We start from the raw sequence: 16803 nt of genomic DNA, 5'->3' as shown, positions 1-16803 counted from the left end.
CCTGAAAGATCTTCTGACATCGGCCTCTGTAACTGTGACTGAAATACCATCACTGCGAATGGGGGCTCGGGAAGGCACATCAGTGTTCTCCTATCAAACCGTGCGTAAAGCGCATTGAGCTCATCAGGGAGTGATGCTTCGCTGACAATTGAGCCACCTCCTGATTTCGCCTTGTAGAAGGTGATGGCATTCAAGCCCTGCCACAGTTGCCGAACATCCGTCTCATCCTCCAGCTTGGAGCAGAAGTCCCTTTTGGCCTTTTTGATGGTCTTACCAAGGTCGTATCTGGACTTCTTGTAGACCTCTGAATCTCCAAACCGGAATGCCCGGTATCTGGACTTCAGAAGAGTGCGGATCACATGGTTCATCCAAGGCTTCTGGTTAGGAAACACTCAGAAGGTTTTTGTTAGGATGCAGTCCCCCACACATTTATTTATGAAGTCTGTAACGACTGTGGCGTATTCATTCAGGTCCATTGCCAAGTCCCTGAACATTGCCCAGTCTACAGACTCCAAACAGTCCTGGAGTTGTTCCTCTGCCCCCCTCCCCTCCCCCCCCTCCCCCCCTCCCTCCCCCCCCCCCCCCCACTGCCCGCCCACCCTGCCCCCCCCCCGACCAGCTCTGTACAGTCCTCACGTCTGGGGGTGCATTCTTCAATTGCTGCTCAATAGGCTGGAAGAAGCGGCACCACATCAGGGATGTGGATGAGAGACGCAGTGTAATATATCCAAGTCCGCTGGTGTTACAGAGCTGGGTGGCAGTGTCAGTGGTGAGAAGATTGCAGAGAGGGTTTGGGGGACAAGGACACGAGAGGTGAATGTGACAAATGGAACATAGTAGGGATAAAATGTAAGGTTGTCCACTCCGAGAGGGAATATATTAAAGACAAGAACTTTTATATGGGAACAGAGTGAGATGTTAAGAGTCCTTGTTAACAAAGTGATGAAAGTTAACATGCAGGCTCAGCAAATAGTTCAGGAGAAAATTTGTATTTTGCCCTGTGACTGGGATTTGTGATCAGTGTAGAGATATCTCATTGGGATCACGTGGAGACCTGGTATGACGGCATCTTGTATGTTATGTCCAGGTCTATCATAGGAAGAATGTATGTGCAATAGAGGGAGTGCAGTGACTGTTCACACAGTGTGTCTGGTCTGTGGGGTTGGAAATTGAAGGGGTTTGAAGGACAGTTGATCTGAAGAAATCTGAATATTTTATGTTGTTTGTGCATCCAAGATGGTTGATTTGCACATTGGCGCATAGTGTGGCAAATCAGGTTGATCTGAGGAGTGAAACCATGGCATCCGTGGCATCTGCAGCAACGTCCGGTAGGCGGCGTGACTCACGTCGCAGCGGCCTCTGCAGTCCGTTTGTCTTTTTGTTATTTTTTGTCCCGTTTTAATGGAGTTTTTATTATTTTTTTGATGGGGTATGTGTGTGTGTGTGTGTGTGTGGGGGGGGGGGGGGGCGCGGGAGACTTTTAAAATATTTCCCCTGCACGGAGAACCCCACCTTTTCCCTGTCGGGTCTCCGTTGTCGTTGGGGCTGCAACGTGGAGCGGCCTCCAGGAGGAACGTCCTGGGGCTCCAGTCACGGAGCTGCGGAGCTACTCACCATCATGGAGCTGGCCGAGTCCGGAGCGGGTGGAGCTGTGGTGGCGTGCTGCTGTGACCCGACCCCCGGAGTTTCGGAGGCTTACCGCAGGTCTGGTGGACAGTGATACCGGGAGCCCGCGGGTCCCTGGTGGGAGACCGCTTTTCGAGACTTCTGCAACGGCGACTTCACCCGCCCGAGTCGCGGGGTTGAGGAGTGCCTGGAGCGGGGCCTTACATCACCGCCCGGCGCAGCTTCAACGGCTGCGGGACTTTGCTGGAGACCGCCGGGGGCTCCAACAACAAGACCTGGAGCGTGGCCTTGCATCGCCCGGCGTGGCTTTAATGGCCGCGGGACAATTGCCATCGCTCGCCGGGGGCTTTGACTCTGACATCGGGAGGGGAATGGGGAGTGCAGGTGAGAGATAAGTTGTTTTCCCTTCCATCACAGCGAGGAGGAGATGCGCTGTGATGGATGTCTGTGTAAATAGTGTTGTGTCTTGGGTCTTTTTTTTCATGTGTGTATGACTGCAGAAACAACATTTCATTTGAGCCTCTATGAGGTTCAAGTGACAAATAAATTGTATTGTGTATTGTGTATTGTGTGTGACGTGCAAGTTTATCCCAAGACTGTGTCCGTGACAGGATTGAGTACAGTTGTTGACAAATGCTTTAGTGCCCGACAGCTGCTGGCAGTGGGACTCACTGGGAACTTGTGTCATGGCCATGCTGTTGATGAGAAGCAGCAACTCTGATGTGAATGTGAAATGTAGGACATGGTGGAAAACTCAGCAGGTCAGGCATCATCTGTGGAAAGAGAAATGGCTGACATTTTAACTCTGACATGCTTGATTAGAACAGAGGAAGAAATAAATGTGTCTCAGCAGCAGAGAGGGCTGGGGAGGGCAGTGGGTGGAACAGAGTGAAGTTCGCTGATAGGTGCACCAGGGCTACTCAGTAGTTAATCTAGTGAAGCAGGGGGCTGGGATCCACAGTGACTGATCAGGTGGGCTATGTAGAAAATGGGACAGTAAAATCCAGTGGGATGAGTAGACAGAGACAGGAGGGGAATCTCGCGAAGGGCCGGTGGGGTTAACTGCATTTACTTGAATGAAAGGAGTCTCACGGGTAAGATGGGTGAGCTGGGATATCCTGGAGGGATCGACTCATGGAACTTTATGGTTAAAACTTGGGAATAAGAAATGGACAATCACTATGATGGGATTATACTATCTGCCTCTCAATAGTCAGCATGCATGAGGAGACCAGACATGTAGGCTGAATGAGGAAGGATGTGAAATCAATGTGTTTGTAGTTGTGGGTAATTTTAACTGTTGGGTGGGGAAAAGCAGTGATGTTGCAACAGAAAGCAACATCCAGGTCTGTGCTACTAGGACTGGCTCTGTGGCACAGCGGGGATGAATGAGACCAGTCAGGCGACAGTGATAGGATACTTGATAGTCGGGGGAAAAGAAGGAAAGTCTGTGAGGATGGGAAGAGGAAGATGGGACTGATGAATGCATAACTGAAAAGTTGGAGCAGGGAGTCAGATAATTGGATTATAGGGATCTTTTCTGCGGCAGCAGTGACCTGCACAAGAGGGACGGGTTACAGCTGAACTGGAGGGTGATCAATATTCTGGCGGGCAGATTTGCTCACGATACCAGGGAAGATTTTAAATTGATTGGCAGTGGTGTGGAATCCAAAGCAGTAGTGAGGCAAGTGGAAGCTGCAAGTTGATTGCAAAGTCAGCAACACCAAGTTCAGTATATATGTCATGCAGCAACAGTGCAGGGAGTGAGCAAAGGGTGTCAGATTAAATGACATTTATTTCAGTAAAAGTGGCCGGACAGGTGAGGTCATCGAACACTGGACGTGAGTAAGTACATGGGATTGGGATATTATGGCTCCTGCAGAAATATAGTTAATGGAGGGTCAGGCTGGCAGCTGAATGTTCCAGGGTACCAGTGCGACAGGCGAGATGGAGCAGGAGGAAAGAGAGGAGAGGTAGTTGAGTTTTTGATGAGGGGGAACATCACGCAGTTATCTAAAATGAAAGTATTTAGGATTAATGAATGGAGCATTGAAATATAGGGGTGATCTTGTTGGGAATTAGAGGAGCAAAGATACAGAATGATTGGTCAAATTTGAGAGTAAAATGTTTGAGTATAAAGGAACGTCCAGCAAGTGAGATAGCGAGGAAGGATGAGGGACCACAATCCTGTTTATATCAATGGGACGATGGTGGAGAGAGTCAAAAACATCAAATTCCTGGGCGTGCATATTTCCGAAGATCTTTCCTGGACACAGCACACTGATGCAATTATAAAGAAAGCACACCAGCACCTCTACTCCATAGTCCTACTCTACCTCTCTAATTTTAGATAGCCCTTGCTTTCTCCCTCCTTCCCCTCCCCCTTCCCAGCTCTCCCACAAAGCCTATTATCTCCGCATCTTCCTTTCTTTGCCCCCCCGACATCAGTCTGAAAAAGGGTCTCGACCCGAAAAGTCGCCTGTTCCTTCTCTCCATAGATGCTGCCTCACTGATAAGTTTCTCCAGCATTTTTTTTTCTACCTTCGATTTGCAATTCTTTCTTAAACCTCAGCACCTCTACTTTCTGAGAAAATTACGGATATTTGGTATGTCAAAGAGGATTCTCCTGAACTTCTAGGTAGAAGGTACAGGAGCCTGAAGACTGCAACAACCAGGTTCAGGAATAGCTACTTCCCCACAGCCATCAGGCTATTAAACCTGGCTCGGACAAAACTCTGATTATTAATAACCACTTTCTGCTATTTGCACTTTATCAGTTTATTTATTCATGTGTGTATATATTTATATCATGGTATATGGACACATTTATCTGTTCTGTAGTAAATGCCTACTATTTTCTGTGTGCTTAAGCAAAGCAAGAATTTCATTGTCCTATACAGGGACACATGACAATAAACTCACTTGAACTTGAACTTGAACTTCTACAGGTGTAGAGTTGAGAACATATTGACTGGTTACATCACGGCCTGGTTCAGCATCTTGAATGTCCAGGAGCGGAAAAGACTGCAAAAAGTTGTGACCACTGCCCAGTCCATCACCGGCTCTGACCTCCCCATCATCGAAGGGATTTATCGGAGTTGCTGCCTCAAAAAGGCAGCGAACATCATCAGACACCCACATCATCCTGGCCACACACTCATTTCACCACTGCCATCGGGATGATGGTACAAGTATGAAATATGTAATGCCCAGGTTCAGGGACAGCTTGTTCCCTTCAGCCATCAGGCTATTAAATATGACAACAAATAAGCTCTGAACTACAACAGACTATTATTATCATTGCACTATAATTATTTGTTTTGTGAGTACGTTTGTATATGTATATATACACACTGAACTTTTTTCTCTTGTTTATGTACTATGTTTACTTATTCTGTTGTTTACATATTCTGTTGTGCTGCAGCAAGTAAGTATTTCATTGTTCTGTCTGGGACATCTATACTATTACTAAAATTCTCATCTTGACCACTTCCTGTCTACGTTGTAAATCAATTTTAGAAAAAGCGCTACCATATATTGCTATGATTTTTTGCGCAATCTTACTCATTGTCCTCCTCTCCTCCAACCGCCCCAAGTTATTTTCTGATCGGTGAAATAATAAAAAAATTATGAATGTTTAAAAAATTGTGAGATCAGCTGATTGGTCTTCTCGCCTGTCAGTCACCATGATGCATGTCACGCCCCTTCCGGGGGCCAAGGAAAATAAAGCCCCAGAGGCCGGACATGAGTCAGTCACTCTGGAAGAATGTGAGTGAGAGCTGTGAGTCTACGCCATGAGTGAACTGAACTGTGAGTCTGCACCATGCTTGAAATTAATTGTTAGCCTGCACTGTGCTTGAAATGAATTGTTAGCCTGCACTGTGCTTGAAATGAGTTGTTGGCCTGCATTGTACTTGAAATGGAAATGAAATGAGTTGTTGGCCTGCACTGTGCTCGAAATGGAAATGAAATATTTTGTTGGCCTTGCTCTGTGCTCGAAATGGAAATGAAATGAGTTGTTGGCCTTGCACTGTGCTTGAAATGGAAGTGAAATTAGTTGTTGGCCTTGCACAGTGCTTGAAATCAGTTGTTGGCCTACACTGTGCTTGAACTCAATTGTTGACCTGCTCTGTGCTTGAACTCAGTTGTTGGCCTGCAACGTGCTTCAACTCAGTTGTTGGCATGCACTGTGCTTATTCCAAAGGTGACGCTCATTACGGAAGTCCCGCTCACTCCGGAAGTCCCGCTCAGTGGAGAGGTTGCGCTCATTCCGGAAGTCCCGCTCAGTGGAGAGGCCACGCTCAACCACATGAGTAGATTCAAGAGAGTTTTACTGTCATATATATGTTGTGTGTTAGTGTGTGTGTGTGTGAGTGATGGAGGGTGTGAGTGTGTGTGAGAGATGGAGTGTGTGTGTGAGATAGGGGGGGGGGGTGTGTGTGTGAACCCACCAGCCGTGAGTGAGTCAACTGCCAGCCCACCAGCCGTGAAGGACCTTGATAGTCAACCCTGGATCTCACAGGGAGGCTGGAGTGAGGTCAGGGGCGCGGGCGCGGGCACGCACGCACGCACGCACGCACGCACGCACGCACCCACGCGCACGCGCACACGCACACGCGCACGAGCACGCGCACGCGCACGCGCACGCGCACGCGCACACGCACACGCAAACGCACACGCACACGCGCACGCACGCACGCACGCACGCACGCACACACACACACACACACACACACACACACACACACACACTGAGTGACTGAGCTGCCAGCCCACCAGGCCTGAGTGACTGAGCTGCCAGCCCACCAGGCCCGAGTGACTAAGCTGCCAGCCGACCAGATCTGAGTGACTGAGCTGCCAGCCCAAGAATCCATTCGGCCCACAATGTCCATCCTAGCCTTCTGGAAACCTGTCCCTTCTTCCCACAACACCCACACTAGCGCTCCAGAAAGCCCCCTCCCCACTGGCCACCAATATTGGAATTGGTGGAGAGGTGGAATATTGCGTTGGGGGACCAGCCCTCCAGTGTGAACATGGGACCCAACGCGTCCCACTTAGGATGACAATAAAACACTCTTGACTCTCCTACATGACCAGTGAAAGTGGATTGGGAGCAGCGGTTAGAGGGGGAAACGATCTGGTGTGTGGGAAGCATAAACAGTGAGGGAGTAGGAGGTCGGTCAGTAGGTCCCCGTGAGATAAATAAGCAAATGTGCTTACCTTGGTTTAGTTCTGACTCTCTCTCCATCCCTCCCCCACCCTAATTCTCTGACTAACTTCAATGTCCTTCTGATAATTTTACTGATTGTATGCTTCCTTGTCACCTTAGCTAACAATGAACCATTCTACATTTCCTTATCATCGTCTGCTTGGAACTATAATTTTACCCCACGATATCTCCTGACTCCCTTTCCCCTGACTCTCATTCTGAACAAGGGTCATGAGCCGAAACATCACGCATCCTTTCTCTCTGGACATGCTGTCTGACTTACTTAGTAGCTCCACAATTTAATGTCTATCTTTGATCTAAACCTGCATCTGCAGTTCCTACGAACACACCTAATCTGGTGTAGTCTGGTCGACTGGTACATTCTGAGTGGGCCAGACAATACAACTGAAAGAGTAAGCAAGCCCGTACGAAGCTTTCCAAAAAGAGGGGTGGCATGACAGAATTACAAAAAATGTAATGTGAAATACTGTGCGCACTGCGCACATCAAGAGCGCGAAGCATGAAGTCCCTCGATGCCGGGGCCCAGGGCCCGCTTAAGGGCCCTGGAATCTCTGGGGTTTTAGATGCTGATGCATTCTGAGCCTTATTTTGGAGCATTTTTGCACCAAATTTATGACCAATATTTCAGAAATTAACAGGAATCGGAGGTAGCTTTCTCACACAAAGGGTTGGGTGTATGTAACGAGCTGCCAGAGGAGGTAGTTAAGGCTGGGACTATCCTAATCTTTAAGAGACATTTGGGCACGTACATGGATAGGACAAATTTAGATGGATATATGGGCCAAACGCGAGTGAGTGGGACTAGTTTAAATGGGACATGTTGTTCGGTGTGGGCAAGTTGGGCTGAAGGGCCTGTTTCCACACTGCATCATTCTATGACTAAAAAGTTAACAAATAAAATGAATGTAGATAAGTAGAGCAGATTTGAAAGAGGAGTGAAATGTAAAGGCAGAGAGAGGTTTATGGGTGGAAAGGAACATAGGAAAGGAGGGGGGAGAGTGGGCTTGGGCAGATGGGTGAAGGGAAAATAGACACAACGTGCTGGAGTAACTCAGTGGGTCAGGCAGCATCTGCGGAGAATATGAATAGACGACGTTTCACAGACCTCCCAACCTCCATACTCAGCCTGACCCGCTGAGTTACTCCAGCACTCTGTGAAACGTCACAGAACAGGGCAAGATTAGCAAGTTTGCTGATGATACAGATGTGAGTGGTTTTGCAAATAGTGAAGATGGTTGTGAAAGATTGCAGCAGGACCTGGATCAATTAGCCAGGTGGGCAGAGGAATGGTTGATGGTTGCATGGTTCCTTGAAGGACATGTCGCAGGTATATCAGGTGGTCAAAACATATTTTGGCACTTTGGCCTTCATCAGTAAGAGTATTGAGTATAGAAGTTGTGAGGTCATGTTGCAGTTGTATAAGACGTTGGTGAGACCACATTTAGAATATTGTGTTCAGTTCTGGGCACCATGTAATAGGAAAGATGTCAAATTGAAAAGAGTACAGAGATCCCCATCCTGGATCAGTCCAATCAGGGTTGTGTCATCCGCAAACTTGAGAAGCTTGACAGAGGTGTTTGTGGCGGTGCAGTCATTGGCGAGAGTAAAGGAGAAAGGAGAGTACGCATCTTGCGGTGCTCCTATGCTTAGAGTTTGCAGGTCCGAGAAAAGCTTCCCCGTCTCACATGCTGCTTCCTGTCTGTCAGGATCCATCGACAGGTGATCCACCGACAGAGAGGTTCAGGCACAGTCAACTCAGAAAGTTTGGAGCGTAGTAGTTCTGGTACAATGGTGTTGAATGCAGAGCTAAAATCAACAAACTAAATCCTCGCATAGGTCCCCTGGCGGTCTAGGTGCTGGAGGATGAATTGTAGGCCCAGATTGAATGCATCATCCACAGATCTATTGGCCCTATATGCAAAATGCAGAGTGTCCAGCAGAGGGATTGTGATGTTTTTCAGCTTGGCCAGCACAACCCTTTCAACGGTCTCCATGGCTACAGAGGTCAGTGCGACAAGCCTGTAGTCTTAAAGACCAGTAATCCTTACCATTTTGGGTACAGGGACAATAGTGGAGACTTTGAAGCAGGCAGGGACAGTTCATCTTTGCAGGGACTGGTTAAAAATGAATAATTGTGTGTGAAGTGTTGGTGGGGGTTGGAAAGGGTCCACTCGTTTCATTACTGGAGTCTTGCCTTAAGTAGGTGTGAGGTGGGAAGGAGAGGGTGCAGGGTCAATTCTTTGCAGACTGGGGCCTGGCTGTGTTTGTTGGGGACGGGGTACCAGGGTTACATTTCTGATTTTCAAACCTGCAGTAAAACTCATTCAGGTACTTCGTCAGCTGACGATTGTCCAAAGTGCAGGGGGCTTTCCACTTATAGCTGGTGATTTCTTGCATGCCCTTCCAAACTGAAGAAGAGTACCATTCTTTGCCAGCTCCAATTCCTCTTCTCAGCTCTTTATCGATTAGGCTATCTTTTAACTCTTTAACGATTAGGCTATCGGCTTGATGCATATTTGCTACCCCCGATCTCGAAATGGAAATGTTACATCTGTATTTAATGATCCCACTAAAATATATATTTATGTCACAAACTATGGAATTCATATTTTTCAGTATTATTATCAAGGAAAAGAAAGCAGTTCCAATTATTTAATATTATTTGATATTGTTTAAAATTATTCATATGGAGGAGAAAATATAATAGCTCTAAAACCTAACTTAATTTTACAATCTCACTAATGATAAACCCCCTTTCCCTCTCCCATCTTTTCTCCCCTCCCTTCCCCCCTCTCTCTCCCCCTCCGACATCCCCCCCCCTTGGAGGGGGGGACGAAGATGTAGGTGGCATGGGCCCAGCGGGGGTGGCGTGGGCCCAGTGAGGGTCAGCGGGGGTGGCGTGGGCCCAGTGGGTGTCAGCGGGGGTCGTGTGGGCCCAGCGGGGGTGACTTGGGCCCAGTGGGGGTGGCGGGCCCAGCGGGGGTGGCGTGTGCCCAGCGGGGGTGGTGTGGGCCCAGCGGGGGTGGCTTGGGCCGTGGGGGTAGCTTGGGCCCAGCGGGGGTGGTGTGGCCCCAGCGGGGGTGGCGTGGCCCCAGAGGGGGTGGCTTGGGCCCAGCATGGTGGCGTGGGCCCAGCGGGGGTTGCTTAGGTCCAGTGGGGGTGGCGTGGGCCCAGTGGGAGTGGCGTGGGCCCAGCGGGGGTGGCGTGGGCCCAGCGGAGGTCAACGGGGGTGGCGTGGGCCCAGCGGGGGTGGCGTGGGCCAGCAGGGGTTGCCTGGGCCCAGTGGGGGTGGCGTGTGGGGAAGATGGCTTGCGCCCTGGCGGTGGGGGGAGGCGAGGAGAGCGGGCCCCGCCGCAGCAGCGTCTGGTGTTGGGGTTACAGCCACTGGGTTCTGATTCAGCCACTCCCGCCCGGCGACGGGAGGTGGTCTCCTGATCGCCAGTCAAGCCATTGGTGAGGCTCCGACGCCGCGGATAGAGATGCTGGACCAGGCGGGCAGACACCGCACCCCCCCCCCCCCCGGGCCCGGAGAAATGGGCACTCCCTTATCCTGCGGGACAGATTTTTTTTCCGATTTTTTCCCTCGGGATTTTTTCTTACTCTGGGGGGGAAAAGGGGGGCGCGGTCGCACCCAACGCACCCCCCCCCCCCCTTCGGACGGCCATGTTAAGGAAGATAGATGACAGGCAAACTTGGGCATACTGATATCAACAAGAGGATTCAGCATAGAGTCCTACATGCTGCATTGTGCACAGGTGAAAGATGATGTGTTGTTCCTTGAGCTTTTGTCGGGCCTTGTTGTAACAGTGCTGGAAGTCACAGACCTGACATTGTACCAGGAACTGGCAGGTACAGAATGAATCCCACACTTTCACACTGTACCAGAGATTGGAATCTGCAGTACTGGACCCCGGAGGATCACTCTACCAGTCCCCGTGCAATCCAACGCCAACAACCCCTGTCCGTTCTCCTTTCCCCACCTGCACACTGCGCTGGACCCGGGATGTTGACACCGGCCATTGGAACTGTGGAACATTTCTAGATTTAATGAGTCATAGAGCTTTATAGCACAGAAACAGGCCGCCTGGTCCACCTTGGCCATGGCAATCATGTCTGCATTCTGGGTCATTTCCACTTGCCCACATTTGACCCATAGCTTCTAATGCCTTCCTATCCCAATATTGGTCAAAATATATATTAAACATTGTAATTGTACCTGTTTCCTCAGCAGCTCATTCAAGAACCACTCTCAGTTAAAATGTTGCCCTGATGTCCCCTTTAAATATCTCTCCTCTCACCTTGGACCAATGCTTCTAGTTTTATAATCATTTATCCTGGGGAAAATAAACTGAGTGTTCAATGTCCATGCCCCTCATGATTGTTCACACTTTATTTACGTCACCCCTCTGCCTCCTATGCTCTCTAATCAATCCTTGCCTATCCAGCCTCTCCCTATAATTCAAACACAAGTCCCCGAAACATCTTGGTAAACCTCTTCTGCACCCTTTCCAGCATAATGGCATCCTGCTACAGCTGAGCAACTAGAACTACATACACTATTCCAGGTGTAGTCTCACCAATACAAAGCTGCATCATGATATCCAAATATTTGTATTCAATACCCTTCCCATTGAAGGCAAGTATGGCAAAGCCTTCACCAAACCATCCATCTCACGATGTTCTAGAAACCATGCACCTGTAATCCGAGATCTCTGTTCTGCAACACTCTCCAGGGTTCTACCATTTATTGTGCCAGTCCTACCCTGGATTTGCATATCAGTGTGCAACACCTCACATTTGTCAGAATTAAATTATATTTGTCATTCCCCACCAAACCAAACTTCCTGCGTATGATGTGCACAGCCTAAAGTTGGCATTTAATACCATCGTCCCCTCCAAGCTGGTTACCAAGCTCTCAGATCTGGGTCTCTGCGCATCCGTCTACAATTGGATCCTCGAACTGATTGTGGACTAAGGGAGGGGTAGGATAGGGACTCACAATCCCGTTTATATGGTGAAAAGGGACAAGAACTTCAAATTCGTGGGCATGCATATTTCCGAAGATCTTTCCTGGTCCCAGCACACTGATGAAATAATAAAGAAAGCACATCAGCGCCTCTACTTCCTGAGAATATTACGGAGAGTCGGTATGTGAAAGAGAACTCTCTCGAACTTCTAAAGGTGTACAGTAGAGAGCATGCTAACTAGTTTCATCGTGGCCTGGTTCGGCAACTTGTGCATCCAGCAACGGAAAGGAATGCCCCGTCTCTTTCACATAGTCTCTCGCCAGTTTGGGGCAGAATTTCTGGCAGTTTCCCACCAGTCCTGAGTGACTGAGCTGTCAGACTACCAGACCTGAGTGACTGAGCTGCCCGCCCACCAGGCCTGAGTGACTGAGCTGCCAGCCCACCAGGCCTGAGCTGCCAGCCCAAGAATACATTCGGCCCACAATGCCCTCTGGAAACCAGTCCCTTCGGCCCACAACACACTTAGTAGCGTTCCAGAAAGCCCCCTCCCCACTGGCCACCAACATTGGAATTGGTGGAGAGGTGGAATATTGCGTTTGGGGACCAGCCCTCCCATGTGAACATGGGACCCAACGGTTCCCACTTCGTCTAGTATCCCTATAAACCTTTCCTATCCACGTAAATGTTGTGTCACGCCAAAGATACTGGAACTTGGTGTGACGCGAACGGGGCCGTGGAAGCGGCTTCTGATTGGGGGAGCGAGGGATTGCAATGTTTCACCGCAGATATCCAATCAGAAGGTTTATAGCGAAGTGTGATTCATTTCTCCGACCACCCAATGACGATCCGCTCCTGCTCCATCCCTCATTAGCATAGGGTGACGCCGCTGCCTATTTAATCCACGCTCCGACTCCGTGCTGGTCACCAAAGATATTTGCTGGTCACTTCCGTGTTTGAAATCCACCGTGGAAATGCCTGATCCGCCGAAAACAAAAGATGCTGTAGGACCTTTGCCGAAAACAGTCGCCAAGAAGGGCGCAAAGAAAGCTCTGCCGAAATCCGCAGGCAAAGGGGGCAAGAAGCGCAGGAGGTCGAGGAAGGAGAGTTACCCCATCTACAACTACAAAGTGATGAAGCAGGTTCACCCGGATACCGGCATCTCTTCCAAGGCCATGGGCATCATGAACTCGTTCGTGAACGATTTTTCGAGCGTATCGCGGGCGAGGCTTCCCGCCTGGCGCATTATAACAAGCGGGCGACCCTCAGCTCCCGAGAGATTCAGGCCGCCGTGCGTCTGCGTCTTCCCGGGGAGCTGGCCAAGCACGCCGTGTCGGAAGCGACAAAGACGGTGACCAAGTACACCAGTTCCAAACAAAGATCCACACATTGTTGAAAAAACACCCAAAACCCAACGACTCTTATAAGAGTCACCTACATTTTCGCAGAAAGAGTTGTACTAATGTTTCGACATTGAATCGCAGCAGAATTGTTTCAGGATGTGTTTGCTTGGCGAATTATTTCACATTCTGTTTAGTGATTAAATGTTCCAATATACGCGGGATATTCCCGGTATCCATGTTGAGTTCCAGTCCATCAAACAGAAGTAAAACTCCTTTCCCTTCACGCCGGCTTGTCCCAGTGACCCGAAACGTTGCCTATTTCCTTCGCTCCACAGATGCTGCTTCACTCGCTGAGTTTCTTCAGCAGTTTTGTCTACCCAGTCATCATAAGTTGTGCCCACGGCCAGCCGATTAGTGCTGTCGTTGCTGTTTTATTGTCTTCATCTCTGTACCTGCAAGCCGGCGCCCTGTCAGCAGCGTGTCTGTTTTTTTTCTGCTTGTTTTGTTTTTTTAGTATGGTTTAATATATGTTTTTTAATGTTTCTCTGTGTGTCTTGTGTGGGGGGTGGTGTGGGGGGGGGGGGGGGGGGGGGGGTAAGGGGGAAACCGCTTCGGTCGCCTCCTCCACGGAGAGGCGACTTTTTCCAGATCGCCTCCCCCGTGGCCTAACAGCAAGGATCGGCGCGGCCTTTCCCGGAGACGCGACTGGGGCTTCAGCGGCGGGCGCAGCGTGGACTCTCGGCGTGGAGCGAGCGAGCCCTCGCTGGGGCTCGCTGGAGGGGAGCGCTCCGTTTCGCTGGCCCGTGGCAGCCAGCAGCCTGAAGCCGCAGTCTGCAGAGCTCCAGCTGGCGCGGCGTCTACAGCCCGGGATCTCACGTTGGGGACCCGGGGGGAAGAAGAAGCTCCATCGGCCGGCCTGCGGCCGACTTCTACCACGGGCACGGTGGCAACTTACCTTCACCCCTGGAGGGGAGCTTCGTCTGTCGGCCCTGCGGTCTGCGGTGCTTCTGGCTGCGGCGCGATCTTTAAAGCTTCGACCGCCGGCCTGCGGCCTACACCAGCCTGAAGCCGCGGTCTCCGGTGGGGAAGAGCCGATCCTGGACTTACCTTGACTTTTACCTTGTCCTTTTATCATCTGGACGCCCGCAGCGACGGCTGCGGAGGGTTGATGTCCTGACCACGGGGGAAAATGGAGGAGGACTGGCCAATTTCTGTGCCTCCCACCACAGTGATGAATGCTGTGGTGGATGTTTATGTTAAATGTTTATTGTGTTTGTGTGTTCTTTATCATTGTACCGCTGCTGACAAATTCATTTCACTTGCACTTTATGTGCAATGTGACGAATAAAACTGATTGATTGATTGATTGAATTGCATTTCTACTCGGCAATTCGTCCACAGTCTTTCAAGAAGGAACATTTCACACTGTCGCCCATATTCCGATTCCGATATTCCGATTTTTGTGAAAATGAACCAGACTATAATCCGAGACCGTTTACATAGTAGGTACACAAAAATGCTGGAGAAACTCAGCGGGTGCAGCAGCATCTATGGAGCGAAGGAACGTTGCCTATTTCCTTCGCTCCATAGATGCAATGTTCCTTCTTGAACACCGTTTACAAAGTGACCGATCGCTAATTGATGCCGAGGGTCGTTTTTTAACGCAATGCACTTACATAAAAAGTGATAATCAAAAAAGCAATGATTATATGATGTAGCAAATTGTATTGACATACAGATTTATAGTTTGGCGGCTATTTCAAAGTTCGAGTTTTGGAGGGAATGGCAGTTATTTTCAGCGCTTTTCTGTTGTATGTTTTGATTGGTAGATAAAACAGTTCTCTGGTTGGGTCATTCTTCACACCAATGAGTTCATTTCTTTTTTCACCAATCACAAGCGGTTCTCTGGATTCCTCAAACAGGTATAGGGAGGTTGCACGAAAGGTCACTGGGTCATAGGGCTCGACGCACAGAGCCGCTAAATCCAACTGGAAGACAACCGTCACTTCCGGTATATGTTATTAATGCTAGAAACGCGTACTTTCCTATCTGTTAAAAACCGCCAAAATGTTGAATTTTTGCGCTGAAAAAAATTGTGGGAGTCGGGGTAAGTGTGAGAGACATGTACGCAACTTTAGAATTCCAAACGTTAAGCGAAATTAAGGTATAGTGAAGCGAGAACTGAAGGGACTACAGCAGCTAAAGTGCTTGGTAAACATTGAAAATATTGGGAATTATCACGTTTGCTCACTGCATTTCATCAAGTAAGGCAGTATTTGTGTTTTTTCTTGATTCCTTTGGCATCTAAAAATTCTCAGAAGTGATAAATCTGGCTGTAAATTTTTCTTCAGATGCGTTTTCATTTTGTATGTAAAAACTCACGAAAACCATGGGCGAATAAAAAAAATTACAGCCAGATTTATCACTTCTGAAACTTTTTAGATGCCAAAGGAATCAAGAAAAAACACAAATAATGCCTTAGTTGATGAAATGCAGTGAGGAAACGGCCAATGTTCGCCAAGCACTCTGGCTGTTGTTGTCCCTTCAGCTCTCGCTTCTATCTACTGTCATTTCTCCTCACTTTTGGAATTCTGAAGTAGGCTAAATGTCTCACACGCTTATCCCGGTTTCCATAATTATTTACAGCGCAAAAATTGACAATTTCAGCGGGTTTTAACGGGCCCGCTACGCTGGAAACAATGGTAAGTGCCTACCTGCAGTTCATCGCGTGTAATCCATTTGGAGTAGTGTAGCGACAGTGTTTTGGGGGGATGGGGGGGGGGTTGAAACGGGGTTTGCAGTCTCTCCCTGCGGGGGAATGCGACTTTTTTTGTCGTATTCCCCTTGCTGCCTCCGTCTGCGCTGAGGCCTAATGGAGCTGATGACCTCGAGGCTCCGGAGGCAGAGCCCGTCAGGACTCGCCCTGAGCTCGCTCCCGTGAGAGTGGTCCGGCTCAGGGCTGGAACAGTGCTCCCGTGAGAGGCTGTGGCGCTCTCGTGAGGGCGGCCAGTCCGAGGGTGGAACGAGGCACCCGTCGGAGCGGCCGAGCTCGGGGAGGTGCGGCGCTCGCATCCCGAGGGAGGTTCGGCGCCCATGTCGGGGCGGCCCGGCCTGAGGGAGAAGCGACACCCAAGTCGGAGCAGCCCGGCCGGAGGGTGAAGCGACGCCCAAGTCGGGGCGGCCCGGCCCGGGGGAGGTTCGGCGCCCATGTCGGGGGCGGCCCAGCCCGGGGGAGTTTCGGCGCCCATGTCGGGGGCGGCCCAGCCCGAGGCTGAAGACGGGACGATACTCACGTGAGGATGGCTGAGACGGTGTTCTGGCGGTGGTGGCCTGAGTCCGGGGTTTGGCCACGGGCCTGCGTCTGCAGGACTGATGGGCGGCAGCTTCGACCACCCCGGGCCGCGGTGTTTGAGCCGCGGGACTGATTTATAACATCGCCCGGGGGGTATCGCCTCAGCGCAGAGGGAGAAGAGGAGGGAAGAGACTGCAGACCTAAGACTTTTGCCTCCATCACAGTGAGAATATGCTAGGTGGACTCACTGTGGTGGATGTTAATATGTGTTTATTGTTGTTTTTTTATTGTATTATATGTATGACTGCTGAAATTTCGTTCAGACATCGATCTGAATGACAATAAAGG

At 49.8% G+C, this 16803-nt stretch overlaps 1 pseudogene; it reads left to right on the top strand.

The window, feature by feature from the left end:
• The first annotated feature begins 12778 nt into the window (after nt 1-12778).
• Nucleotides 12779-13235, top strand: LOC116969874 (annotated as a pseudogene).
• The last annotated feature ends 3568 nt before the right edge of the window (nt 13236-16803 follow it).

This window comes from Amblyraja radiata, unplaced genomic scaffold (assembly GCF_010909765.2).
Source record: "Amblyraja radiata isolate CabotCenter1 unplaced genomic scaffold, sAmbRad1.1.pri scaffold_363_ctg1, whole genome shotgun sequence".
NCBI lineage: Eukaryota > Metazoa > Chordata > Chondrichthyes > Rajiformes > Rajidae > Amblyraja > Amblyraja radiata.
The sequence above is the reverse complement of the archived record's forward strand: the minus strand, read 5'-3'. Positions and strand labels throughout refer to the sequence as shown.